The 17,746-nt window shown below is 47.7% G+C and overlaps 2 pseudogenes; both read right to left on the reverse strand.

The window, feature by feature from the left end:
• Window positions 1–10,496: 10,496 nt before the first annotated feature.
• Window positions 10,497–12,905, reverse strand: LOC140858056 (pentatricopeptide repeat-containing protein At3g09650, chloroplastic-like; annotated as a pseudogene).
• Window positions 12,906–13,365: 460 nt separating this feature from the next.
• LOC105045801 (small ribosomal subunit protein uS12-like) lies at window positions 13,366–17,107 on the reverse strand (annotated as a pseudogene).
• Window positions 17,108–17,746: the final 639 nt, after the last annotated feature.

A 17,746-nucleotide genomic window follows, 5' to 3' on the forward strand; every position in this document is an offset into this window, starting at 1 on the left:
CTACCGGGTCGGGTTTGAGGACGGTCGGGATGCCGTCCATGCCTTGTACCCGGAGGTGGACGTCAGCCGAGTCGTGCCGCTACTCGCCGAAGAGGAGGGAACCGAAGAGGAGGCCGACCATCTGTCGGGAGGCATCATCCCAACGGAGAAAGCCGTCCCAGAGCCGGAGCCGACCGGAGGTCCTTCGCCGACTGAAGGACATCCTTCTGCCGTCGACCCAGCGCCGCTCATGGTCGAGACGCCGATCCTTCCCGATCCTCCGTCGGCCGAAGAGACTATCCAGGACGAATGATCGGTCCAGCCGACTGTCCTCCTTTTATTTCTTCTTGAAAATACATGTAATCGGCTTCGGCCCGACTTTGTAATTTCTTTTAATCAATGAATGAAATTGTCTTCTCTTTTCCTTTTTGTTTGTAATGTTTCTTATCGCTGTAATGTCGAACCCTAGTCACCAACTTAGAGAAGTCGTCAACTCGGGTAAGTCGGTAAGACCTAAACGGCTTGCACAGTTCCGAAGTAGCTTGTATCCCGACTTTAGGTCGGTTTCCAATAATTGTAGTCGCCACTCGGGCGCGTCTGTTAAGCCGGGAGCCGACCGAACCTGGTAAAGGTTCGGCGGTCGGACCTCCGTAGACGCACTTAGTCGGCCATCATCCGGCGCAGTGTCGGGGGCAGGATAGTAAGTCGGGTCCCCATGCTCTTGCGTCGGGTTTCGTGTCTTTCGACAGACGGTGGCAAGCCGAGTGTCGTTCAGCCGGCCGTAGGTCGGTCGGCGAGTAGTGGGTGCGACTGAGGTCGCATCATGTGATAGACGGTGGTAAGCCGAATATCCCTCGACCGGCCGTAGCCTGGTCGGAAGTCGCGGCAATAGCCGCGTGGGCTTTTAGCCTTTCTTCGGTCGGGGCCCGATCGGCCAGGCGGCCGATGGATTCTGCCCGAAAATTCGGCCGTAGAAGGAGTATAAACTCCCGTCATCACAGATGCATCGGTCCGTGTAAGCGGCCGATGTGTCGTCGGTGCCAGATCCGCGTCGATGCGTCGGGGCTGAGCGTCGATCGGTAGTCAAAGAGTTAGAACTCCGATTTTTCGAACTGAACTTGTATTCCAACGATTGAATTACAGAATTCACTGGTAATACAGCTTCAAGTTGTCGGCGTTCCAAGTCCGGGGAATGGGCTTCCCCTCAAGGGTCTCCAGCCGGTAAGCCCTCGGCCCGAAGGTGTCAGCAACCTTGTAGGGCCCTTCCCAGTTGGGAGCCAACTTCCCTTGGTCCAAGGGCTTCGACACCTCCGCTTTCCTCAAGACTAGGTCGTCAGGTTTAAAGATCTTTGGTCTGACCTTGGCGTTGTAGTACCGGGCAACCCTCTGTCGGTAGGAGGCCATTCGAATTTGAGCCTCATCTCGCAGTTCGGGGAGAAGATCTAGGTCGGCTCTCCGACTTTCGGAGTTGTCCGGCTCGCGGTACTGCTCGACCCTCGAAGATGGCAGGCCAATCTCGAGCGGGATCATGGCTTCTGTCCCGTAGGCCATACTGAACGGCGACTCTCCGGTTGGGACGCGGGGGGTCGTTCGGTAAGCCCACAGGACGGAGCCCAGCTCGTCGACCCAGAGGCCTTTGGCTTCGTTCAGTCGGGTCTTGAGTCCATGGAGCAGGGTTCGGTTCGTCACCTCAACCTCGCCATTGGATTGTGGGTGCCCGACTGAAGTTAGTCGATGACGGATGTGGAACCTGGCGCAGAAGTCCTTGAAGTCTTGGTTGTCGAATTGCCGTCCGTTGTCGGTGATGATGGTGTGCGGCAATCCGAACCTGAAGATGATGGACTTTTGGACAAAGTCCTCCATCTTCCGCTCGGTGATCTGTGCCAAGGGCTCGGCCTCGACCCACTTCGTGAAGTAGTCGATGGCGACAACGATGAACTTCCTTTGGCCCGACGCCGGTGGGAAGGGGCCGAGAATATCGACTCCCCACTGAGCGAAGGGCCATGGAGCGACAATGGGAGCGATTTGGCTGGCCGGTTGGCGTTGAATATTGGCATACTTCTGGCACGGCTCGCACCTTCGGACCAACTCTGCCGCATCCTTCCTCATGGTCGGCCAGTAGTAGCCCTGTCGCAAGACCTTGAAGGCTAAGGACTTGCCCCCCAAGTGATTCCCACAAATTCCTTCGTGAACCTCTCGGAGGGCGTAGTCAGCGTCGGTCGGTCCCAAGCACCTGAGCAGAGGGAGGGAGAACGACCTCTTGTAGAGTCGGCCGTCCATGATCACATATTGCGACGCCGACCATCGGAGTCGCTTGGCCTCCGCGGGATCTTCGGGACTGGTCCCGTCGGACAGGTACCGGACGATCGGGTCCATCCAACTTGGTTCGGACGTTAGCTGCTGCATTTCTTCGACCCGATCAATGCTCGGCTGTTGGAGATTTTCGACGAACGTCCGACCCAAAGAATCATAGGCCGACGTTGCCAATCTGGAGAGAGCATCGGCACGGGCGTTCTCCGTCCTGGGGATGTGGGAGATCTCGAAATACTCGAGGCGGGCCACGAGATCCTTTACCTTCTGAAGATACTTGATCATGGTCGGATCTCGCGCCTCGAAGTCGCCCTTGACCTGCCCCACGATCAGCTGAGAGTCGGAGAATGCCCGAAGGCTGTCGACGCCCAATTCCTTCGCCATCCTCAAGCCCGCGAGGAGTGCCTCGTATTCGGCTTGATTGTTGGAGGCCTTGAAGTCGAACCGGAGGGCGTATTCGGTGACTACCCCATCCGAATTTGTGAGCAGGAGCCCGGCCCCGCTTCCCTGAGCGTTGGAGGCTCCGTCGATGTGAAGTACCCAGGTGGAGATCGGTTCCGGCTCAGAGACCGAATCTCGTCCCGGGCCTTCAGCTCCCGACCTCTGGTCGGTCGTCGGGCATTCGGCGATGAAGTCGGCCAAGACCTGAGCCTTCAAGGCAGGCCTCGGTCGGTACTGAATGTCGAACTCGCTAAGCTTCATTGCCCACTTAGCGAGCCGTCCGGATGTGTCGGGTCGGCGCAGTACGGCCCTCAGGGGCTGGTTGGTGAGTACCACGATGGCGTGGGCCTGGAAGTATGGTCGGAGCCGTTGCACGGATACGGTCAGGGCGAAGACCATCTTTTCCGTCTCCGAGTATCTGGCTTCGGCGCCGTGGAGCACTTTGCTGATGTAGTAGATGGGCTGATGGGTTCGGCACTCGTTTTCCCGAACGAGCACCGAACTGATCGCCTCAGAAGATGTGGCCAAGTAGAGATACAAGGTCTCCCCGATCTGCGGCTTTACGAGCAGCGGCGGGGAAGCCAAGTACCTCTTCAGGTCTTCAAAGGCCTGTTCGCATTCATCCGACCAAGAGAAACCGTTCGCCTGGCGCAGGATTTTGAAGAACGGGAGGCACCTTTCAGCTGATCGGGAAATGAATCGGCTAAGAGCGACGATTCTCCCGTTCAGTTGTTGGACCTCCTTCTTGGTGTTCGGATGACGCATGTCGAGGATCGCCTTTATCTTCTCAGGGTTTGCCTCGATCCCTCTCTGAGAAACGAGGAACCCGAGGAACTTCCCCGAGGTCACCCCGAAGGCGCATTTGGTCGGGTTGAGCTTCATTCGGTGTCGCCGAAGGGTGCGGAAGGTCTCCTCGAGATCCTGAACATGGTCCGGGATCCGCGTGCTCTTTACCAGCATGTCGTCCACGTATACCTCCATGTTACGCCCGATCTGGTCTTTGAAGACCTTGTTGACGAGTCGCTGGTAGGTGGCGCCGGCGTTCTTCAATCCAAAGGGCATCACCCGATAGCAGTAGAGGCCCTTGGGGGTCACGAACGCGGTGTGCTCCTCGTCTTCAGGCGCCATCCGGATCTGATTGTACCCGGCGAAGGCGTCCATGAAGCTGAGCAGTCGAAATCCGGACGTCGCATCCACCAGCTGGTCGATCTTCGGGAGTGGAAAGCTATCCTTCGGGCATGCTCGGTTGAGGTCGGTATAATCGATGCAGATCCTCCATTTCCCGTTGGCTTTCTTGACCATGACGACATTGGCGAGCCAATCGGGATACGTGGATTCCCGAATGAAGCCCGCCCCGAGCAGTTTGTCCACTTCTTCGTCAATGGCCTTCTGCCTCTCTGGGGCGAAGGACCTTTTCTTCTGCCTCACCGGCTTCATTGTCGGGTCGATGTTGAGTCGGTGAGTCATTGTTTCCGGAGGGATGCCCGACATATCTGCTGCCGACCATGCGAATACGTCGGCATTGGCCGTCAGCAGCTCCGCCAGTCGGTGGCGTTCGGCGTCGGGCAATTGAGACCCGATCCAAACTTTTCTGTCGGAATTTTCTTCCACCGGGATCGCCTCGAGCCGCTCGGCCGGCGAACCCCGCTCTTCCTCCTCCCGTTGATCCAGTTTGTCAATTGTCAGGGGATCCTTTGTCTCGTCGCTTTGGGCGGAGATTTGAAAGCATCGTCGGGCGAGCTGTTGATCTCCGCGCATCTCCCCGACTCCGTTTTTAGTCGGAAATCGAACAAAGAGATGGTACGTCGAGACGATCGCCCCGAAGGCGTTCAGTCCGGGTCGCCCGAGTATGGCGTTGTAGGCCGAAGGAACTTGGACGACCGCGAAAATGAGGGAGGCCGTTCTTTGCCGTGGTTCGGTACCGACCGTCACGGGCAGGGTGATTTCTCCTTCTGTCGTGACGGTGTCTCCGGCAAAGCCGATCAAGGGCGTGGAAACCCTACTGAGTCGATCAGTCGGTAGTCGCATTCGGGAGAAGGTCGAGTAAAACAAAACATTTGTCGAACTTCCATTATCAACAAAAATTCGTTTTACATCATAATTGGCTATTGTCGCCGACACAACAACAGCGTCGTCGTGGGGAGTCTGGATGCCCTGAACGTCGTCTTCCGAGAAGGTAATCACGTCGTCCGGGCGCGGCTTTTTCGTCGGCTCTCCTCCTGCAGACGTCCCCGGGCCCAGCCGCTTGGAGATCATGTTGATGACTCCAGCCGTCGGCTGGTTAGTCGGTGCCTCTTCAGTCGGCTGGGGGCGTCGATCGGCAGTCGGTCGGGTCGGCGGACCCTTTCGAAACTTGCCGAGATACCCTCGGCGGATGAGATTTTCGATCTCATCCTTCAACTGGATGCATCGCTCGGTGTCGTGACCGTGGCTCCGATGGAACCGGCAGTACTTCCGATGGTCGAGGCCCTTTGCCTTCAGAGGCGGAGGCCGTCGCAGGTATTCTTTCCCTTCGATCTCCATCAAGATCTGCGCACGGGGAGCGGAGAGAGGAGTGTAGGAGTCATACCTGGGACGCACCGACCTCGGAGTCTGTCGGTGGGGTGATTTTTGGATTTGTCGGGTTGGAGAAAGCCGACTACCGGCCGGGGGCCTGCTTGGTTCGGCGGGCTCCCGACCTTTTCTTCGCTTCTCCTTCGGACCCCTGGGCTCGACCAGGCGTCGGTCGGACGCTCCTTCGTCCGCGCGCATATACTTGTATGCGCGCTCCAGTAGCTCAGCGTATGTTCGGGGGAGGGTCTTGTCCAGAGAATAAGTAAATCGGGACGACCTCAGGCCCCGCTTCATGGCTGAAACCGCCATGTCTTCGTTGAGGTCCCGGACCTCGAGCGTGGCCGCGTTGAATCGCGCCACGAAGTGCCGGAGCGCCTCGTTTTCCCCCTACTTGAGGGAGAAAAGGCTATCCGACGTTCGCGGCGGCTTTCGACTAGTGCTGAAATGGGCCACGAACGAGTGCTCGAGCTGCGCGAAGGAATGGATACTGCCCGATCGAAGACCGGAGTACCAAGCCCTGGCAGCCTTGCGAAGTGTGGCGGGGAAGCCGATGCAAAACAGAGCGTCGGTTGCCCCTTGAATCGTCATGAGAGCTTTGTAGCTCTCGAGGTGGTCGACTGGGTCGGCGGAGCCGTCGTATGGCTCTACGTTCGGCATTTTGAACCGACTGGGAATCGGCTCATCGAGGACCAGTCGAGAGAGAGGCTGGGCGGTCTGGAAGTCGACGTCGTTCGAAGACTTCTGGCCGTCCATTGCAGTTGGGCGAGCCGGCGGTCGATCTCCTCGAACCGTCACTCGTAGTCGTCCGCTCGTCGATGCTGGGAGACCCCAGGAGTGGAGCCTCCGGAAGACTCTGAAGGAGAGGCCGACGGTGTGCGCGGCCGCTTTTCCTTCCTCGCCCGTTCCAACGGGGAAGGAGAGGGCCGCTGGGACCGTCGGTCGTCGCGCCGAGGTCGACCCTCCTCCTCCCGTGGGAGCGCTGTTGGGAGTGCTCGCCTGGAGGCGGCAGGGGTCGGCGCGACCGTCGGCGGCTGCTCCTGGAAGCATAGGTCGGGCCGCCGGTTGTTGCTGGAGGCTTTTGACTGCGTCGGTCAGTACGGTCATCTACCGTACAATGGCCGCAATCTGCGCCTCCGTAGTCACTGCAGGGCGCGGAGAGCTAGGCTCCGCCGCCGGTGATGGTGGAGAGGCCTCTTCCCGGCGGGAAGAACGCCTTGCCGACCCAGTGATTCTCGATCGTTGAGCTCTTGTCTTTGTCATGCTGTCCCCTTCCTGGCGCGCCAATCTGTTGCGGCCAATCGCCTCGTCGTCCGATCGCCGGGAAGCGTGCACCTGCAAAAAGGAAGTCCGCACTGACCGGAGGCGGCTCCGGCGGGGACCCTCCGACGGTCAAGTCAGAGAGGTGACTGGGCAACAGTGAAATGCAGACAGAGAGCTCTGAGAGGGAGAAAGAGAGAGGAGCGAGCCTGCGTATGTGGGAGAGACGGGCGGATCGACCCTTTGCACTGTTCCTTCCCGGTATATATAGTGGAGCACGGTATGGCGCCGTCATTAATGGCGCGGACAAGTGAGGAACTGTCAACTCACTGTAGGCTGTCAGAGCCGCCGTGAAAACATCATGTCGCCGTGTAGCCGTCTAATCACCAGGGTTGACCCGGCTCTCGGCGGGACAATACCCTAGGTAACTGTGCCGCGTGTCCGTGTCAGAGCTGACAACGTCTGGCGGCCGTACGGCGGTTGGTGGAGTCGGCCGACCCAAGGTCGGTGGCCACAGAGTGGCGTCGGGCTCCTCCGTCGGTCGGCGAGCTTCAAGTGGGTCGGCTACCGGACCTCTGGGTTTAGTCGGTCGGGAATGGACTATGGAATGGCGCAGTTAGCCGCTGATGGCGTCCGTCGGCCTGTCGCCCGACTTACGATCGGCCAGTCAGAGCCGTTCCGTCGGGCCTCCCGATAGTCGGTCGGTGGTCGGCCCGCCGGTCGCCTCCGATAGTCCGGTCGGTCGGTCGGGGCCAGCCGGTCGGGCCTCCGATAGTCGGTCGGTCGTCGGGCTGCCAGCCGGTTGGTCCCTCCGAAAGTCGGCCGGTGGGTATCCCCAACATCACGAGTGGGAAGGAATAAAACAGCAACAACCGTTCATAGAACTTCTCTAGAATGCTCCACAAATCTGACAATCCAATCTGCAGCATCTCTCGGCATACATGCCTAACATGAACTTCTGGTTCTATTTCATCATGTATGTCGCACCAGACACCAAATGGTTTGACTATTCATAGAATAGCGTCAGTTATTAAATATTAACAACCTTCTTGCAAAAGACAACTATCATATCCGACCAGCCAAACAAGGGCCGTAGCTGGAATCCAACTCATTGAATTGGTAGGTGGTACGCTTGCTCATGCTCAACGTGCAAATGAACACACCTAATACTGGTTGGAGGCAAAAATGTCACCTTTATTGCTAAATTTGGAGAGGAAGTGGATAGATGCATCTTTGCTTTGGATGCAAGTGAGCAAATGAGTCAGATTACACCGCTAGCACAATTGGTTGATGCAAAAGAAGAATTAAACAAATAAAAAGGGATGAGAAAAGCTGCGTCTTTCAAGTATACTTTCTTCCTTTACTTAAAACCTTACTAGCCAGGAATGAGAAAAGCTGCGTCTTTTGAGTGTACTCTATACTTTCTACGTTTACCTAAATCCTTATTAGCCAACTAAGTGAACCAAGTGAAAGATTTGGAGCCATTAGACCGGGCTAAGTTCATGCAAAAGTTAGCTTAATTTGCATAAACCTATCATTATAGGAGATCATCATTAAACCACACAAACTTTGATCAGCATTGGACACTCCAGAGAGAGAATTTATGCCCTCTTGATTCCATCTCTAATAAGCGTAGCTAGCTTGCTGCCCCAAGACATGGTCTCTGGTTGGTCTAATCAAGTTAAAATTCCATGATTCTGCATAATATGCTAGCATGACATGCCCAATTCACAAGTCACTGTTAGGCTAATGAGCCATCCGAAGAAACAAAATTGTCAATATTGTTACCAATCACCAATCAATCTATCACCCAAACCAGGCTATCAGTGACTAAGAAGTCCACTAGAGTTTGTACCATTGGTTAAGGTCCTGCATATGGCTCGACCAATCACCAACTTCCACATTAGACTAGTGAGCCAAGCGTGATCTGATGGTTGATCTCTAATGTTTTTCATGATCTAAAACGCACAACTCTTGAAACATTGACATATTATTCATGATATTACTAAAAAATGCACAACTCTGGTCGAGTTGGATTAGTATGTCACTAGGACCTGCAGACCTGAACTTGACCCAAACCTATACATCCATGGGTCAGGTATGGGTGACTAACGCAATCTTCTTTTGAATTATGTCTAACATGCGTCTAATAAAAATATACACAATCTAACCTGATATTATCTGTGCTTAAGGTATGGATTTCATAAGACCTTGCTCAATCTATACCCGATACTTAATTTGATATATATTATAAATTTTACTTATAGTTTAAAAGAAAACATGAACATTATTTCCAGTTTGTGATATTCATGAAGGTGCCAAGTCGCATAACCATGGACTTTTGGAGTGATCTTGCCCCTGAAAACATTAGCATTTCTCTATTCTGATTTTTGCTTATCTAAAAGCAGATAAGGAATATTGTCATAAAATCTCCTTTTTATCAGGAGATGTACCAGTTGGCAGGTAGAATCAGCAAGAGAGTTCGATACACTTAAGGATAACTCGAACAGTGTTGACTATGTGCTCAAGAAAAGAATGAAATGTGTCAGGTATGTTCACATAAATTACATTATTTGTTATCTACTAATAGCAGAGAAACACTCCTATCTTGTTGGATGGTATACGGAGTTGAACAGTTATCGTTAGTGGCAAATCTAGATTAATGGGCAAGTCAGGTCGCATCCCTACATTAAAAAATTCAGGTTCGCAACCATGGAATTTGCATGAGAACAATCTAATCTTGAATTTTAATGCAAGACAAGGATCATTTATTATGGGGTCAATACAATCAAGGGGTCTTGTTTTCAGAGGAAACTCTTGCTCATCTCCTTCTTTATTTAAATGTTCACATGATTCCCCAAAATATATTGAAAAGTGCATATCAAAGGTCACACTTCTGCTTCTTTAGTCTTTAACAAACCAAAACTGAACCATTGCCTTCATCCCCGTCTAAGATCAGCTTTACGAATATTGTGAGAAAAAAAAAATATTTTCTGATTCTAACTGTTCAGAAAAAGTGGCACGAGAGGTTGTTCAGCCAGAATCCAGATATAGAAGGTTACAGAAGTAGTGATTTAGTAGGATATCAGATAGGATGTTATACACATACATACATGTGTGTGTACGTGCGTACATATTTTCTCTGGTTACGAAGCAATCAAGAGTTAGCCATGAAATATTTAGATTGATGATGAGATTTTTCATATTTAGTTGATAGCGAACAATAACATATGGGATTTTTATTTTGCCATTTTTTTTGGTACAAATCAGATCCAAAGAACTGAGTAGAAGTCTCAATGAAGGATCCAAAATTGCTTCCTAAAGCTAATGCATTGATGATCCAAAGCCACAAGAGTAATATAGATGGTGGAACTATGGCATATATGGACTATTATAATTGTATTTGTCCTTAGATAGAAATATTAGGTGAATGAAGATCCATAAGGCAGGCCCTAAAGTAGTTGAGAAAAGGCTAGATGAGTATAATTATGATTATAGTACCATAGGGTTGATAGAGCTACATGAAGCATGATTAACATCTATGTTTATTGAATGCAAAGATGCAGATGAAAAATGAAAATCACTGAGAGTGTCCCCTTTTTTTCTTTTTAATTTTCAAAATCCAAAATCATGAAAGACATGTCAAATACTGTTCCTCAAAGTTAAGGATAAGTCCAATGATAGATTAGATCCAGTGACCTGTCACTCGTGGATTGCTACATGGCAAACCTCAGCTAAGTTCTTAGAATCAGTCCCACCAGTTCTGATTACATTTGAAGATTAAGCCAACAAGGATTGTCAAATACAAAAATTTCTTTTCTTTTTTCGATAGGATTAACATAAGTTCTCCTAAGCCACCATGTTGCTCAATTATTTAGTTTGACAAATAGGCCATCAATAGACAGACTCCACTGAGAGATTTTCATACATAGTAGCCACAGAAAGAGAGATGACAATACAAGAAAATTCAAGGATTTATTAATGCTATTTAAATTTGTTTACATCATCATAAAATCAACAAAATAAGGCCGTCACGTCAACCCGAGGACCATTAAGACTGACACAGTCACATGTATCGAGATCCTTGGTAGATTAACAGGTTAAGGATCGGCCTATCTCATGCATGACAATTTATCAGAAAAGGGCAGATAAGTAACAAATATTAGCAATGCATATCATCATTTTCTGATAGACTCATAAATCAGTAAGGTACATAAGCAACCTATGTACCTAACAAGTCTTCTGTTTTAGGTCACCAATTGACTGCCATCTCCTCCTCTCTTGCATTTTCTTATTGCACAGAAGCCAGTTTTCAAGAGAAGGAAGTCAACCACCGACAAATCTTGAAAGTATTCCATTAGGTTTGAGATGTTGAATACTAAATTTGGAGACAGTCCTCATCCCTAGATGTATACCAGACCCCTCAGCACCTGGTCGAAACAGAACTAGCTAACTCCATAGTCGTACTCATCGACTGGTTCAAGCCTCCATTCACTTCCATAGTAAGAATTTGGAAGCCCCAGCCAAAACTTGAAGGCCTCGACTGCCCTTTTCCTCTCTCTCCTCCTGTCCTGCCTTGCCTGAGAAGCATGCATGCTTGTAAACATCCTGGAATGCAACTCCACATATATCCTCTTGTACTTGGTCTTGTTGGGTGAGATCCCATTCTCCTCCATGCAAGCCACAATCTCCAGAGCCTTTTTGAAGAATGCTGCCCGCACACAAACGTCAGCCAAAGCATCCAGCAACCTTTCATCTGGCCTCAGCGGTGGTGAGGCCTTACACCTCTCCTTCACCTCATTCCACAATAAAAGAGCCTCCCCTGGCTTCCTAGCCAGTGCTATACCATTAGCAAGGCTTCCATAAGTGGCAACATCAGGTTGACAGCCGTACCTTCATTTTCTCCACAACCTTCTTAGCTTCCTCAACCAATCCCAATCTACAATATCCCTCCACCAGCATGTTCCAAGCCACCATATCCACCTTAACCCTTTGGTCCTTGTCCATCTCATCAAACACCTTATGCGCCAACTTCGACTGCCCCGACAGCACAAATGCCTTCATTAGCGTCGTGTAGCTAACCTTGGAAGGCGCAATTCTATGCTCCCGCATCTCATTGAAGTAGGCCAGGGCACCAGCACTGTCATCCACCAGTATGCACCCATCAATGAGGATGTTGTAAGAGACAACATTAGGCTCGATGCCTGCCTTCCCAGACATCTCGCGTGCAAGCTCTTTCGCCTTGTCCAGCTGGAGCTGCTGGCAGTAGCCCTTGAGGAGAACATTGTAGGTGACACGGTTGGCAGGCACCCTGGCACGGGCCATCTCAGTGAGCACACTGCGTGCCCGGTCCATTGCGCCCGCCTTAACAAGCGCAGAGATAATAGTGGTGTATGTGACATGATCCGGGTGGCTTGAGGGGTCTGCCTCCTGCCGCATTGCCTGGACCATGCGGACAACATCGTCGATGCAGCCTTCTTTCATGTACCCTTTCATCAATGTAGTGTAGATCCTGGAGTCGGGTGTGTACGTCTTGGGAAGCAATGGCGGGAGATCATCATCATCATTGGCATCACCAGAATTTGCGTTCACGGTAATGAGCTTTTCAAGAAGAGTATGAGCTTCCTCGTCGCTTCTATCAGTTGGTTCTTCATCATTCGAGTCCCTGAATATCGAGCAAAGGTCGCGCCGGCCTTCCCGCATTGCCTGCACCAACCTCTCACCAGACTCTAGATCGCCGAAGCCCACATAGGCTGCGACGAGGGAATGTAAGGTGGTGATGCAAGGGACCAACTCTCTTCGGATAATGCGCTCCAAAATGAATGCCAGCAGGTCTTTTCGCTCAGCTCTGGCAAGCATCTTGATGAGAACATTGTATGTTAGTACGTCGGGCTTGACGTCGAACTCGGACATTTCGTCGAACAGCTGGGCGAACCTCCGAACGTCCCCCAGGTTGGCAGCAGCATTTAGGGCTGCATTGAAGGCGGCGGTGTCGGGTCGGACGTCGGCCGCGACGTTGCCAGGATGCGACGGACGCGACGGAGGTCGGCGTCAAAGAGGCGGAGGGCCTCGATGAGATCATCGTCGGGGGTGGCAACGAGATGGCTGACGACGGCACTCTAGGCCTTGACGTGGGGGAGATAGCCGGAGCAGAGCATGGTTCGGATAATGGAGATAGCATAGAGAGTGGCGCTGGAGCGGGCGGCGACAACAACGAGGAGGCCGAGGGAGTTGGCGTCGAGGCGGTGGAGCTGGCGCTCGTCGCAGAGGCGACGGACGAGGGCCTGGGTGCCAACAAAGGTAGTCTTTTCTTTTTTTGGCAACAAAGGTAGTCTTTTCTTTTTATCACCCTCTCCTCTCAACATGGTTTAAATTAAATGAAAAAAAATGTAACAAGATTCTCTAACTGCAGAATTTGTTTAAAATGATAATTCTAAAAATAATCAGTATATATAATGATCTTCCGATATGGAGATCTCTGATTTAAGATATTGAATAATTAGACAACACAAACTCTAGCAAATACTTCCACAGAGCGTGTAACATAAGGAACTCAGTCAAAACATCTAGAATGCAGCATTGTTCTGTCCTTCGTATTGCATGCACCAGATGCAATTGAACCGCGCAAATCCCACGGTGGATAACACGCCACGCTACCTCTTGTGTTTCATCGATTTTCGATTGCTCTCCACCGTGCATATTCTTCAGGATTTGCCTTGGTTCACTTGCACCTGGTGCATGCAATACTTTCTCACAACCTTGTTCCACAGAAGCGCTTCTAGAATAACCTGTTTAGAAGTGATTCCATCCTAGGACTAATACAAATTGAACAAAGCGTACAATAGTGGCTTAGCAAAACATTATGACAGGTACAAAATCTCACTTTAATTACAAGAAACCTAAGAGGCTCAAAATTCTCTTCAACAATGCAATTATCAAGATCAAAAAAATATAACTACCTCAAATAAAAAAGAATAAAGCAACTAATGATTCTCCAAAATCATCTAGAACCTTGCAAGTCTAGTCAATAGTCAAGACCTGATAGCCTAAGATCTAGGCTTCTCCTTCTCCTTGAAGACAGCCAATAGAGACACACCCGAGACCTTAACAACCTTAAACCTGACACCAGGAATATCTCCAACTGTATGCCCTTTATGACCAAATCCTGCAATCAGCACTTCATCCTATACATAGAATCGACACATTTGTCAATGGTCAAAGAACACAAAAAACAGCTCATCACAATTTGATCTAAAAAAATTCTTGGAGAGAGAGAAAGAGGAGGAAGAAGAAACTTGCATTTTCCTCAATGAAATTTAAGCAACCATCATTGGGAACAAAAGCAGCAATTTTCTTTCCATTTTAATCAACTGCACCTGAGCACACTTTCGGATGGCAGAATTTGACTGCTTCGCCTCAATGCCTCTGCAGATAAAGCAGCGAGTCATGTGATAAACCATGATTCCAGAAGAAAGGAATGCGAAGGCATGCAATTTTTGCTCACATTTTCTCCAAAATAATCCCTTTTGCATGAGAAGAGCCAACAAAAGGCTTCTTCCATTCATTGCCAAGGTGACTTTTCTTATATGCTTTGTCAGCCCACCTCTGCTTCCTTATGTGGATCTTCAGCTTATGTGCAGCTCCCATACCACGAGTCTTCCTGCCATAAGGTTTTAAAGATTGTTAACATTCTATCAATGATTCAATATGGCATTAGGCTCATGGCACATTTTCCTTTATGGCATAGTGCAGGTCCTAATTTGTTGTAAGACCGTGTACACAAAAAAATATTCACTGTCTTCACTTTCATATACAAACAGATACACCTCTGTCAGAAAATCAGCAACATCCATTTCCTATTTTTCAGCCACACAGTGATGGTGCCATATAGAGCACAGTCCCTACACCAAGCCATCTTTAGAAACAAATCTATCTATTTGAAGGGTACTCTTGTCAGGTGATGCATACTCTTTTTGCCAGTTACCATGAGTAATCTTGGAGTTCTTGGCTTTTCTGAAGCATTGTTTTGCTGGAGCCATGAACATTCTTATTCTTCTAATAGCAACCCTTATATTACCTCATATTTCCTACTAAGGGCTTCAGCTTGGTTAGACACATGAATGCGCACATATCAATTGTTTCTTGACTTATGTTCAGGACTCAGTCCAACCACATGAACGTTGCAATACTTATAAGTTCATCTTATTGAGAAATGATAGTATCAAACTTGTTACCTTAGTTCCCAAAGCAAGTGGGGGTGAAAGTGTGAAGGTGCAGGGAAGCAACTCTTATGAAAATTTTTTTAATAAAAAGATACATAGGAAGCAGGCGAATGGACAAGTTTCAGAGGAGATTCAAAAGTGGATGTGCCACCTGAGCGGAAGATTCCTTCTACTAAGCTCATAATATATTGAGGAGAATGAAACAAGAAGATAAGAGTGCCTTGCAAATCACTTAACAAGAGGATAAGGATAAAAAGAACTTAAAGGATCATAAACAACATAATCTTTTAATTAGGATTTTTAAAAGTTGGACAAAGAATAGTTCCTGAAATGTAAGACACCAAGTTTATCTGCCTTTGAATTGAATACTTCAAGAGGCTTCCATATACATGGTGCCAACATGTTCTGCATGATAATTTAAGTTTCAATGTCCCTCATTCAAATCAGCACAAGACCATCAACAGGCATATTTATGAATTGAGGGAGAAAGGTGGTGGCAGATGTGGGGATGAGACTTTGATCAAACGATCTTCATCATTTTCACTTCCTTTAGAAATAATAAACACACCCATTGTATATATACAATAATTTCCTAAAGTCTCCTAATCAACAAGCTACACTGAGTCTGCAATTTTCTAAAATGGAAAGCAAGGAACATCTTCAAAAGCCCTCAGCAACAAGATAAGGAGAAACAGACAAATCAAAGAAACCATGAACCACGAACTCTGAAAGTGTACTGAAAAAAATAGACTTATAAAGTTCTAGCATGTATGCCACCAAAAATGCCTTTGATATAATTGAATAATCTGAAGCAAAGACTTTAATACATGGTGGTAAATTGTACTTTAGCTTATGATAATGTTAAGTGCTAAAGGGTCAAGTTCTGATCAGCACTAGACCGTCAATAAGCATATGTAGGTGAGGTGAGAGTATTTCGTACGATCTTCATAATTAACTTCTCCTCAAATTTAAAAACTTGTAGATTAATTTGTTTTAGAAACATACACATTATATGTTTGCAACAATTTGCAGAATTTTCTTTCACTAGCAAGCTGGGTTTGCCCCCTTCCAAACGAATGCAATTTCTATTAGAGTGGGTCTTTCCATCTGAGAAGCGAAAAATTTTATTTAATAGATTTAGCATCAGAGAACAAGGGTGATCTTCCAAATCCCTTAACAACATAATATAAAGAATAAGATTATTATAAAATCAAAAATGACAAATCATCACACTGTTAAAATGGGACAAAAGTAGAAATAATATACCAACAAGTATATCTGCCCCGAAATTGATATTTTGGAGAAAGGGCTTCAATATACACGATGGCACATATTTACTTTAGCTTATGATAATGTTAGACACTGATGTGTTAAATCCAAATCAGCACCGGACCGTCCACAAGCATATCAACTCAGCAAAGAGACTCAAGGACTTTGTTCATCGGAACCTCATCTCAGATTTTAGAGCCAAAAAAAAAATATTTTTCGCAAATCTGCAACAATTTCCCAACAAGCCCACTAAGATAAATACAAAGTTGGGTCCAATTCCACCACCAAAGTGTTGCAATTTATTTTAGAGTTCATCCAGTAGTCCCACTTATAATTTAAAAATTACTTGTAAAATCAAAATGAGATTTTCTATAGCCACTCATAAATTACAAAACCATCGTGAGGTATGAACAAGAAAATAATTTTTTTTTAAAAGGAAAAAGCCGCAAACCTGTGTATGTGTACCACCATATATACCCCAAAGAATAAATTTTTGAAGGATTCATGTAAACATGGTAGCATATGATTATTTTAGCTTATGATAATATTGAGTGCTGATGGGAGAAAAGTCGAATCAGCACTAGACCGTCAATAAGCATATTTATTTCTTCGTCGTTCAACTTCTTTAGGTACAAAAACTATCCCCGAAACTATGAAAAAAAATTTTAAAAAAAAAATACATGACCAGTATCAAAGCAGCAATCAAACATCGACAGATTGATGCAAAATATCGTATATTAAATTTTTAATGCTTTGCAAAAGTCAGAACCCGTTAATATCCAAACAAAATTTACTAATAATCCATCGATTAGAATGATGATATAGCATTAGAGCAAAAAAAAATATCTTTAAGGAAACGGAGGTTCTAAAATCTTGAGGAAAACATAGGAATAGAGAAAGGTGATGGAATGGGTGAAAGAGAATAAAGAACGCTTACCCCATTTTGTGTAGAGAGGAAGACCTCGATGGTTATCCCAGGAATAGATTCGATCGATCGCCAAGCGAGAAGTGGAGACGAGGATAAATGGGGATTCAAGGCGCTGGAGGAGGACGGTGGCTTGATGGGGATATAAGTCTAGGGCAACGCACGGCTAGGTGTATGAATAGATGAAGATGCAAGGATCTGACGGCTATGGTTGTTTTTGGTATTTTGCCCTGGTTGTGATGAACTCGGCAAACTTGTGCGGTTCTAGTCCGCTGCGTTGGCCGGCCTTCACATCCGCTTCACACACACAAGTGAAATTACGTGATTCTTTCCTCATCATCAGCATGAGAACAATCTAATTTTGAATTTTAATGCAAGACAAGGATCATTTATCATGGGGTCAACACAACCAAGGGGTCTTGTTTTCAGAGGATACTCTTGCATCTCTTTCTTTATTTAAATGTTCACATGATTCCCCAAAATATATTGAAAAGTGCATATCAAAGGTCGCACTTCCGCTTCTTTAGTCTTTAACAAACCAACACCGAACCATTGCCTTCATCCCTGTCTGAGATCAGCTTTAGGAATATTGTGAAGAAAAAAAATAATATTTTTTGATTCTAACCGTTCAGATATAGTGCAAATAACCCATTTAGCCATTTTTTCACAAATAAATGAGACATTAAAGCTACAGAAGATTATAAACAGAATAAAAGGAAACTACTTTGGTCAACAACCATCATTATTTGATTTTCTTGAGCTATCCAAACCCAAAGTAAGCAAAACAATT

Source organism: Elaeis guineensis, chromosome 5 (genome assembly GCF_000442705.2).
Source record: "Elaeis guineensis isolate ETL-2024a chromosome 5, EG11, whole genome shotgun sequence".
NCBI classification, from domain to species: Eukaryota; Viridiplantae; Streptophyta; class Magnoliopsida; order Arecales; family Arecaceae; genus Elaeis; species Elaeis guineensis.